The following is a 12,879-nucleotide window of genomic DNA, read 5'->3' as shown; positions in this document are numbered from 1 at the left end:
CAGTGAAAACAAATTATTTATTTTAAATCTAAAGCTTAACCAATTGTTAAAACAGATATGAGTGGTGGCACTGGGCAAGTAGGCACAGTATCCAATGTGAACCTCACACAGAAGCTGGCGGGCAGGCAGGCAACTGCTCTTCTATTACAGTGTAAACAAAATTTTGGTTGTAAAAGCACGCTATAGAGACACCAGATATGAGTGGCAACTGTCAAAGTACGCTGGCAGGGTTGTGCAGGGCACACGCTGAAGGAAGGCCTGACAGAGCCGCTTGAAGGACACTGACTGTCTGCTATTAGCTTACACTGGAAACCTTTTTACTTTGTAAAAGCACGCTAAAGAGACACCAGATATGATTGGCAACTGTCAAAGCACGCTGGCACAGGTCTGCAGAGCACACGCTGAAGTAGGCCTGACACCCAGACGCTTGCAGACAACTAACTGATCTTCTATTACAGTGAAAAAAATGATTTCTTTAAAATCTAAAGCTTAAGCTATTGTTAAAACAGATATGAGTGGTGGCACTGACTGTGCAAATGGGCAAGGCATCCAACCTGACACAGAAGCTGGCAGGCAGGCAACTGCTCTTCTATTACAGTGAAAACAAATTATTTATTTTAAATCTAAAGCTTAACCAATTGTTAAAACAGATATGAGTGGTGGCACTGGGCAAGTGGGCACAGTATCCAATGTGAACCTCACACAGAAGCTGGCAGGCAGGCAACTGCTCTTCTATTACAGTGAAAAAAAAATATTTATTTTAAATGTAAAGCTTAACCAATTGTTAAAACAGATATGAGTGGTGGCACTGGGCAAGTAGGCATAGTATCCAATGTGAACCTCACACAGAAGCTGGCAGGCAGGCAACTGCTCTTCTATTACAGTGTAAACAAAATTTTGGTTGTAAAAGCACGCTATAGAGACACCAGATATGAGTGGCAACTGTCAAAGTACGCTGGCAGGGTTGTGCGGGGCACACGCTGAAGGAAGGCCTGACAGAGCCGCTTGAAGGATACTGACTGTCTGCTATTAGCTTACACTGGAAACCTTTTTTCTTTGTAAAAGCACGCTAAAGAGACACCAGATATGATTGGCAACTGTCAAAGCACGCTGGCACAGGTCTGCAGAGCACACGCTGAAGTAGGCCTGACACCCAGACGCTTGCAGACAACTAACTGATCTTCTATTACAGTGAAAAAAAATGATTTCTTTAAAATCTAAAGCTTAAGCTATTGTTAAAACAGATATGAGTGGTGGCACTGACTGTGCAAATGGGCAAGGCATCCAACCTGACACAGAAGCTGGCAGGCAGGCAACTGCTCTTCTATTACAGTGAAAACAAATTATTTATTTTAAATCTAAAGCTTAACCAATTGTTAAAACAGATATGAGTGGTGGCACTGGGCAAGTGGGCACAGTATCCAATGTGAACCTCACACAGAAGCTGGCAGGCAGGCAACTGCTGTTCTATTACAGTGAAAACAATTATTTATTTAAAATCTAAAGCTTAACCAATTGTTAAAACAGATATGAGTGGTGGCACTGACTGTGCAAATGGGCAAGGCATCCAACCTGACACAGAAGCTGGCAGGCAGGCAACTGCTCTTCTATTACAGTGAAAAAAAATATTTATTTTAAATCTAAAGCTTAACCAATTGTTAAAACAGATATGAGTGGTGGCACTGGGCAAGTAGGCACAGTATCCAATGTGAACCTCACACAGAAGCTGGCAGGCAGGCACCTGCAATTACATTACACAGGAAAAAAAAAAAGCAGCCTGATGTTATAGCCCTAAAAAGGGCTTTTTGGGGTGCTGTCCTTACAGCAGAGATCAGATGAGTCCTTCAGGACTCAAACCACAATTAACAGATAATCCAACCATCAAGGCCAGAAGATCACCTAATCTGAAAAACCTATTGGTACATAAGCAAAACTATTCAGCAATTCAGACTCCGTATCCTTCAACATTTTCTCTCCATTGAAAATACAATTACCCCAACTCCACTTGCCATACATATCCAGAATATCCATCAAGGACAAGTGGATCATCTCCACTTCCAAGCTATAGAAAGACTTATTCCGAATTCCAGAGAAGAAAATTTCAACAAATACTTACTACAAAAAGAATCAAGATGGATTCATGCATTCCAGACGTTAACTCCCCATGGATTAAATGAAGAATTCAACTACACACCATTTATCCACAGTTAATCACTAAGGCGAAATACATCTAACCAAATTATAATTTAACCACAATATAACTTTTAAACACATACATCATACTACATTCACTAACACCGTTATAATATTATCTTTTCACTGATATTCTCTGTATTATTTATTAATCCTCGCGTCCAGCGCTATGAAGGGTGGAATTCTATTCTCTATACAGTGTGAATATAGAATCAATAAACTAGCTATTACTTTAGCATACATTCAGGCCCGGACTGGCCATCGGGCATACCGGGCAAATGCCCGGGGGGCTGCGATGGCCGTCGGGCCGAGGCCGGCAGGGGAGTTCACAGGATCTCCCCGGCCGGCCGCTGCAGGGCCAGCGCTATCCAAGGACCGGCGGAGCTCTAGCCAGCAGCTCCGCCGGGTCCTCTCGCGGGATTCTGAGCAACGCTCAGATCTCGCAAGAGTGAACTCTAGCCTACAGGTTAGAGTTCACTCTCACCATTGGACCACCAGGGAAGGAAGCATGGTCCCCCCCAGGCAGAACGGGCTCCCCCCCTTCCCAGGCAGAACGGCTCCCAGGCTAAAGGTAAGAAGGGAGGGGGGTATAACTAAAAAAATATATTTAAATAAAAATACTTTCACACCCACACACACAGCACCCCCAGATACACACAGCACCCAGACACACACAGCAGCCACAGACACACACTGCACCCTCAGACACACACAGCACCCTCAGACACACACAGCACCCAGACACACACAGCACCCTCAGACACACACAGCACCCAGACACACACAGCACCCAGACACACAAAGCACCCTCAGACACACACAGCACCCTCAGACACACACAGCACCCTCAGACACACACAGCACCCGGACACACACAGCACCCTCAGACACACACAGCACCCTCAGACACACACAGCACCCTCAGACACACACAGCACCCTCAGACACACACAGTACTCAGACACACAGTACCCTCAGACACACACACAGCACCCTCAGACACACACACAGCACCCCCAGAAACACACACAGCACCCCCAGAAACACACAGCACCCTCAGACACACACAGTACTCAGACACACAGTACCCTCAGACACACACACAGCACCCTCAGACACACACACAGCACCCCCAGACACACACAGCACCCCCAGACACACACAGCACCCAGACACACACAGCACCCCCAGACACACACAGCACCCAGACACACACAGCACCCCCAGACACACACACAGCACCCAGACACACACACAGCACCCTCACACACACACAGCAACGCTCAGATCTCGCAAGAGTGAACTCTAGCCTACAGGTTAGAGTTCACTCTCACCATTGGACCACCAGGGAAGGAAGCATGGTCCCCCCCAGGCAGAACGGGCTCCCCCCCTTCCCAGGCAGAACGGCTCCCAGGCTAAAGGTAAGAAGGGAGGGGGGTATAACTTTTTTTTTATTACTAAAAAAATATATTTAAATAAAAATACATTCACACCCACACACACAGCACCCCCAGATACACACAGCACCCAGACACACACAGCAGCCACAGACACACACAGCACCCTCAGACACACACAGCACCCAGACACACACAGCACCCTCAGACACACACAGCACCCAGACACACACAGCACCCAGACACACAAAGCACCCTCAGACACACACAGCACCCTCAGACACACACAGCACCCTCAGACACACACAGCACCCGGACACACACAGCACCCGGACACACACAGCACCCTCAGGCACACACAGCACCCTCAGACACACACAGCACCCTCAGACACACACAGTACTCAGACACACAGTACCCTCAGACACACACACAGCACCCTCAGACACACACACAGCACCCCCAGACACACACAGCACCCTCAGACACACACAGCACCCCCAGACACACACAGCACCCAGACACACACAGCACCCCCAGACACACACAGCACCCAGACACACACAGCACCCCCAGACACACACACAGCACCCAGACACACACACAGCACCCTCACACACACACAGCACCCACACACACACACAGCACCCAGACACACACATCACTCTGACACACACAGCACCCTCAGACACACAGCACCCTCAGACACACAGCACCCTCACTCACACACACAGCACCCTCGCACACACACATATACAGCACACTCCCACACATATACAGCACACACACACACATATATATATATATAATATATAAAATAACCCTCAGTGAGTTAACAAAGAAAATTAGAAACCTAGAATGTGATGGCAGATAAAAACACCCTCACACACAGCACCCCCCTTACATACAATACGTTCAAATCTATATATCTATCTATATATATATATATATATATATATATATATACACACATACTACAGCACCCCTCACACTGCACCACTATACACATTATGCTCCAGATACACACTAAATCCCTTACCCTATATGCACTCTTAATCCTCTACACACACACAATCTCCTATACACACTCTGGGTCCTTTACACAGTAGATCTCCTACACACACACACTGCACCACCTACACACACACTACATTCCTTGTCAGCAAACACATACAACATTCTCTAAACACACCCTCTCTACAACCCCTACACACACTACGTCACCTATACACACACACTACAGCCCGTATGAACACACTCGCTACATCCCCTATAACACTATGCCCCCTATACACACACTCTCTACAGCCCCTAGCCACACATATTACACCACAAACACAAATTAAATTGACCTATTTACACAATACCACACCACACTCTACACACGCGCAATCCCACAAGCAGGCTCCAAACATATGCACCATGCATTTTCCTGGCCCTTTTGTCCTCTGGTATCCCACTTGAGGAGACACCAGAGACAATTTAAATGCAAACACAGCGCAAGCATGTTATTAAATTTGCTTGCGCTGCGCAGAACAAATTCAGGGCCTTTTTCTAATGCCAGAGCTCTTCAGCGGGGCTCTGCGCGTTGAACTAACATGCTCACTTTGAGAGGGGGCATGCTTGTCATTAGTGATGACAAAACACACCCTCTCTGGCCCCGCCCCCTTCTTAGGGGGCCGCTCTGATTAAAAAATGCCCGGGCCTAATTTTTTTCCCAGTCCGGCCCTGCATACATTCAGTACCAGATGATTTAATTTGTAATTCCAATAATTATCAGATTCCATATCATGTACTCTAGCATATATTCAGGATCAGATTACCGTATATACTCGAGTATAACCGAATATAAGCCAAGACCCCTAATTTTACCCCAAAACACTGGGAAAACTTATTGACTCGAGTATAAGACTAGGGTGGGAAATGCAGCAGCTACTGGTAAATTTCTAAATAAAATGAGATCCTAAAAAAATTATATTAATTGAATATTTATTTACAGTTTGTGTATATAATGAATGGAGTGCGTGTGTATGAATGCAGTGTGTGTGTATGAATGCAGTGTGTGTGTATGAATGCAGTGTGTGTGTATGAGTGCAGTGTGTGTATGAATGTAGTGTGTGTGTATGAATCCAGTGTGTGTGTATGAGTGCAGTGTGTGTGTATGAATGCAGTGTGTGTGTATGAGTGCAGTGTGTGTATATGAGTGCAGTGTGTGTATATGAGTGCAGTGTGTGTATGAATGCAGTGTGTGTATGAATGCGGTGTGTGTATATGAGTGCAGTGTATGTATGAATGCAGTGTGTGTATGAATGCAGTGTGTGTTTGAGTGCAGTGTGTGTATATGAGTGCAGTGTATGTATATGAGTGCAGTGTATGTATGAATGCAGTGTGTGTATGAATGCGGTGTGAGTGTGAGTGATGCAGTGTGTGTTTGTGTATGTGTTGCAGAGCCTTGGTGGGGGTTGGGCATTTTTTTTAATTATTTTAATTATTATTTTAATTATTATTTGAATAATTGTTTTTTATTATATTATTTTTTTAATATTATTTTGTTTTATTAATATATTTTTTTCCGTCCCCCCTTCCTGCTTGATACATGGCAGGGAGGGGGGCTCTCACTCCCTGGTGTTCCAGTGGCATTGGCAGTTCAGTGGAGGGGGGGCTGGCAGAGAGCGCTTACCTCTCCTGCAGCTCCTGTCAGCTCCCTTCTCCTCCGCGCCGGTCCGGTCAGCTCCCTCTGCAAGTCCCAGTGTAAGTCTCGCGGCCGCACTATGACACCGCGGCTCTCGCGAGACTTACACTGGGAGCTGACAGGGGAGCTGACCGGACTGGTGCGGAGGAGGAGGGAGCTGACAGGAGCTGCAGGAGAGGTAAGTAAGCGCTCCCTGCCAGCCCCCCTCCTACACAGCCCCATTGTCTGTATTATGGCAATGCAAATTGCCATAATACAGACATTGACTCGAGTATAAGTCGAGTTGGGATTTTCAGCACAAAAAATGTGCCAAAAAACTCGACTTATACTCGAGTATATACGGTACCTAATCTGTAATTACAATAATTATCTGATTCCATTTAATGCAACAACCTACTTAATATTATATACTGCTGCCTTACAATAAGGTTAACCATAACTTCATGTAAAACTTCACAGCTTGTAAAATTAAAAAACACATCATGTGCTCTCCTCTTATAATACTAACTATAATGTCCTCTAAACTCAATCAGAAAAAAATAATGAACTAAAATAATTTGACTAAATTGATTTCCCTACGCTTAATCACAATATGTGAAATAAAAGAACCAATCCTAAGTAACCTAATAATATTGTATACATGTTAATACAATTAAATTCCTAAAAATTCAATAAGTACACTTCATTGTCCAGTAATCTGCTTATCTCACTACGCAGAACCAAATGTTTTCTCACCTTACACAAAAGGGTTAATTTGAGGTTTATAATTTACTCTTTCACAGAAACTATCATCCTTAAATTAATTTCTAACAGATAACGGCGATATAGTGCCATCCAGCAAAGTTTGCTATGTTAATATAGATAAGGATAATCAGCTTGTCTCTCTCTTTTTTCTTCCTAATTACCATATTATATAGTTATATCTAGTAGAATTATCGCATTTCCTACTGTTACACAACTTATCTAATACTATAATATTCCTCAAGTTTAACTTTAGAGTTGAGCGGACACCTGGATGTTCGGGTCCTGCGGGTTCGGCCGAACTTTGAAAAAAAGTCCTGGTTCGGGCTCGAACTTGACCCCGAACTTGACCCCGCACCAGAACCTCATTGAAGTCAATGGGGACCCAAACTTTTGGCCACAAAAATACCTCTAAAAAAACTCCTGGAAAGGGCTAGAGAGCTGCAAAAGGAAGTAAAATGGGGGTAAGAGTAGGACAAGTGCCCTGCAAACAAATGTGGATAGGGAAATCACTTAAAATAACATAAAAATTTAAAATATAGCTGAGCCATAAAATAGCACTAGATGGAATCTTTGATTTTAGCTTTAGAAGAACATAAAGCAAAATCTAAAGCATGGCTGTCAGGAGGATCACCAGAAATATCCATTTGAGAGAGGGTTGGAGTGCAGGGTATTCTCTTTCATTGTTCAAACTGAGCTCAACTCCTGATGCATGGAGAAAAGGCCTTCACAAGCCTCTGCTAATGTGTACCTAGTTTATACTAAGTGACCCATAGGTTGAGGAGGCGCTGACCATGGTGGTAGAGGAGGAGGATGAGGTAGCCAAAACTGTTATTTATGACCAGTGACGGAGAGGAAAGTTTTATACTATTACTCCTTTACCTCTACATTTGAATTTTACATACTGCACCATTGGTTGTCATTCTCTCTCTTTATCTTTTATATAAAGTGGATCCAGTACAGCAGTAGAAGACCTCACTACCAAAGACCATTTGTAAGGATACAATAGTTGGACTTTTTCCTTTTAATCTGACTTTTTATTACTGATTGTGGCGCAGCCTTTTTTATTATTGTTTTTACTTGTTATTTATGTTTTTTTTTTTTTATTTTGGTAGCCCACAAAATATTGGGACATACAACAAAAGAAACATTTGCGGCCTGCGGTGCATTTCTTGCAGTCCTGATGCATGGAGTAATGCTCAACTCCTGATGCATGGAGAAAAGGCCTTCACAAGCCTCTGCTATTGTGTACATAGTTTATACTAAGTGACCCATAGGTTGAGGAGGCGGTGACCGTGGCGGTGGAGGAGGAGGATGAGGTAGCCAACACTGTTATTTATGTTTTGTTTTTTTAATTGTGGTAGCCCACAAAATATTGGGACATACAACAAAAGAATATTAATATTAATATAAGCACATTTATTCGTATTAAAATACACTTAGAATGAAGTTACATATACGTATAATTACAATAATAAATAAAATAAATAAAATATATTTTTTAAATAAAATAAATATACATATGTAATTTCATTCTAACTGTATTTTGTTATTAATATATATATATATATGTCATTATAAGTATTTTGTTACCCAATATATATATATATATATATATATATATATATATATATATATATATATATATATATATATATATATATTGGATAACAAAATACACTTATAATGACATTCTATATATCTATCTATATATAAAATACAAACAACCGCAAATATATATATATATATATATATATATATATATATATAGGAAACATGGGGGGATGGTTGCACTCACCTAAACATGCTTAAATGGGGTGCTGCTGGGGGCCATATTATCCAATAAACAATACACAAGATCCAGCGCACTCTCCTATCCACTAAACAGCAACTTCAATGTTGACAGATTTTATTAGTTTGTAAAAGTTTTTTTTAAAAACACCTAATCTAGGCAAAAAAATGGGGATTTAGTTACATTATATGATCATACATTGCATAAGCCTGCCACAACGTCAATGTACCCCATCTTTGGCAGGTCCTACTCTCACAGTCTAATGTCTGCTCTTATGAGATTAACCACTTACTTGGGAAAAAAATCCATCTGAGGCTCTCTGCAGTACAAGGCTAAATAGGGACCTGAGATGAGGCACCTGTAACAGGGAGGGGTGCAAAACCAAGGAGTTGGCTAGACTCCCAAATATATATAGGAAACATGGGGGGATGGTTGCACTCACCTAAACATGCTTAAATGGGGTGCTGCTGGGGGCCATATTATCCAATAAACAATACACAAGATCCAGCGCACTCTCCTATCCCATATATATATATATATATAGAGAGAGAGAGATAATTATATATAATTACATTAATGATTACATAAGTATACACGTAGAATTTAAATACATATATATGTACATATATTAAAATTCTACGTGTATATTTAAGTGATCTTTTAGCATAACTATGTGATTTTATTAATTAAAATTTGATTGACATGCGTGACAACCCAGGTAGAAAGTGCCGAGAATTTAATTCGCAAGCACTATATTTAACCCTGTAATTTTTCAAGACACCATAAAACATGTACACGGGGGGTACTATTTTACTTGGTAGACTTCGTTGAACACAAATATTAGTGTTTCAAAATGGTAAATTGTATTACAACGATAATATTTTTAGTAAAAGTGATGTTTTTTTGCATTTTTCACACCCGAACAGCACTTTTACTAGCGATATAATTGTTGTAATATGTTTTACTGTTTTGAAACATTTATGTTTGTGTTCAGTGAAGTCTCCCTAGTATAACAGTACCCCCCATGTACAGGTGTTTTGGAAAGTTAGAGAGTCAAATATAAGGTGTTTGATAATGTTATCTTTGAGACCATATGGTAGCCCAGGAATGAGAATTATCCCCATGATGGAATACCATTTGCAAAAGTATTTGCAAGTGGGGTATGTCCAGTCTTTTTTAGTAGCTACGTAGTCACAAACACTGGCCAAATATTATTTTTTTGCTTTTTTCACACAAAAACAAATATGAAGGCTAACTTTGGCCAGTGTTTGTGACTAAGTGGCTACTAAAGAAGACTGAACATTCCCCACTTGCAATACCTTGGGTTGTCTACTTTTGCAAATGGTATGCCATCATGGGGGTAATTCTCATTCCTGGGCTACCACACCGTCTCAAAGGTAACATTACTAATCTGGCAAATTTCAATGTGAAAGAAGCTGAAAAATGGAAGTGCTATATTTGACCCTGTAACTTTCCAAAACACTGTAAAACCTGTCAAAGGGGGGTACTGTTGTACTCGTGAGACTTTGCTGAATACAAATATGTGCATTTTATTGCAGTAAAAGGTAACCGTATAATGACATTTACAGCTAAAATGTCAGACGGAACTACAATTTAAAAAAAAAAAAAATCTTAATTTCTCACAGGTTTTTTATTTTATTCACAATGAGTTATGTTTTATATATGAATAGTTCTTGGGGAATGAAAGCCCGGTTTCTGCTGAAGAAAACTGTATATAATAAGTGTGGGTGCACTTAATATGAAAGTGGTGAATTACGGTTGAGTAGTATTATAGCGCAAATTCCAATTTTTGTTTATATTTTGTTTTGATCAGAACGACTACTTTTGACTCCTTCCTGAAGGGGTTAAACAGTAGACATTGGAGTTTGTGGTTTTTTTTTTTGTATTGTGCTATTCTAGATGCAAAATCCTAAATGACCCTTCTAAAGTTGCTTAAAAATATAATGTAGGGGGGCGGAGCCAAGAGCTTGAAGCGGACGGTCGCATGGCCGCAGACCTCCGGGCCAGAAAGCCAAACAACCGAGACTTAAGGGCTCACACACCCAACATAAACTAGCCGGGAGTGCGCCTAAAGCCCGCAAGAACCAGATGGGTCGCAAAAATAAAAAGGCTAAACCTGACAGCCCCCGCCAGAACAGGGATATCGGGGAACTGTGGCGGCAAGCGCACGAGGCGGCGGTGGCCAAGATGGCGTACCTGCACGGTGGATGCTCCGACTTCACAGAGGGCTCATCAGACGAGGAAGGGAGCGCTTCCGTGGTGGTTAAACCAGCCCCAGCGACAACACAGACGCCAACTCGCACGAAAACCCCCACTCCAGTGACTATGGAGGCGATCGGGGAACTAATGGCGACCCACCATGAAAAGATCGCAGCTGACGTGGCCCTCATAAGAGGAGACATTAAGGGCATAATGGCGAGGCTGAGAGCGGTGGAAGCCTCCTACACTGACCACACCACCCAACTTGCAGACCTCCAAGCGGCGGTCCGGGAACTACAACAACAATCCTGGCGGCATGAGCAACAAATCTCTGCACAGGAAGACAAGAACCGCAGAAACAACTTAAAACTCCCGGGAGTCGCCGACTCAATACCCGACGAAGAACTTCCACGTTTTATAAGACGGCTCCTCGCCGGCCTGCTGACCCCTAAAGCGGCAAAAGCAATCGCCCCGGAGGGCTTGTTCCGCGCACCAAAACCAGCGAAGGCCCCGCCGGCTGCCCCGAGGGACGTAATAGTCCAGTTTCAGTCTGTCATAGACAAGAGAGCGGTGCTGGAAGCCACAAGAAAACAAGCCACCTACCAATTCGAAGGGATGACCCTCTCCTTTTTTGCAGACCTGTCCGGCGGGACACTAGCGTGGAGAAGATCCATGCATGCATTTACGGCTTTGCTTCGGCTCCACTAGTGATGTACCGAACTGTTCGCTGGCGAATAGTTCCCAGCGAACTTAGCGTGTTCGCGTTCGCCACGGCGGGCGAACATATGCGATGTTCGGTCCGCCCCCTATTAATTTACTAATACTAAGTAAAAATTACTTAGTATTAGTAAATTGTGCCCCTACTCGCAATACCGTGAGTAGGGGCATGTCTATTAAACAGTGAGCAGCCTGTGTTAAAAAAAAAAAACGGGGTGGGGGACCTAAAAATCACAATAAGAGGGGGACCTATTGTCCCCCCCGGCCCCCACCCCTGAGCGGCGGGTGGGGGCCCTAAAATGAACAATAAGGGGGGGACCTATTGTCCCCCCTGGCCCCCACCCCTGAGCGGCGTGTGGGGGCCCTACAAATAACAATTAGGGGGGGACCTATTGTCCCCCCCTGGCCCCCACCCCTGAGCGGCGGGTGGGGGCCCGAAAAATAACAATTAGGGGGGACCTATTGTCCCCCCCCCCCGGCCCCCACCCCTGAGCGGCGGGTGGGGGCCCTAAAATTAACAATAAGGGGGGGACCTATTATCCCCCCCCGGCCCCCACCCCTGAGCGGCAGGTGGGGGCCCTACAAATAATTAGGGGGGGACCTATTGTCCCCCCCGGCCCCCACCCCTGAGCGGCGGGTGGGGGCCCTAAAATTAACAATAAGGGGGGGACCTATTGTCCCCCCCTGGCCCCCACCCCTGAGCGGCGGGTGGGGGCCCTACACATAACAATTAGGGGGGACCTATTGTCCCCCCCGGCCCCCACCCCTGAGCGGAGGGTGGGGGCCCTACAAATAACAATTAGGGGGGGACCTATTGTCCCCCCCCGCCCCCACCCCTGAGCGGTGGGTGGGGGCCCTAAAATTAACAATAAGGGGGGGGGACCTATTGTCCCCCCCGGCCCCCACCCCTGAGCGGTGGGTGGGGGCCCTAAATACAAAGGGGGGGTGCCCTTGTTAACCCTTCCCCCCCCCAAAAAAGGATCTACCTACCTACCCCCCTCACCCTAAAAATAATGAGGGGGGGACCTTTAACTAAAACCCTGTAAAAAAAAATAGATAAAACAACTTACCATTTGATGTTTTCTTTCTTCTACAATCTTCTTTTTTCAGCCCCAAAAAAGGCCAAA

This window comes from Pelobates fuscus, chromosome 7 (genome assembly GCF_036172605.1).
Source record: "Pelobates fuscus isolate aPelFus1 chromosome 7, aPelFus1.pri, whole genome shotgun sequence".
Taxonomy (NCBI): domain Eukaryota; kingdom Metazoa; phylum Chordata; class Amphibia; order Anura; family Pelobatidae; genus Pelobates; species Pelobates fuscus.
Note: the sequence above shows the minus strand (reverse complement) of the source record.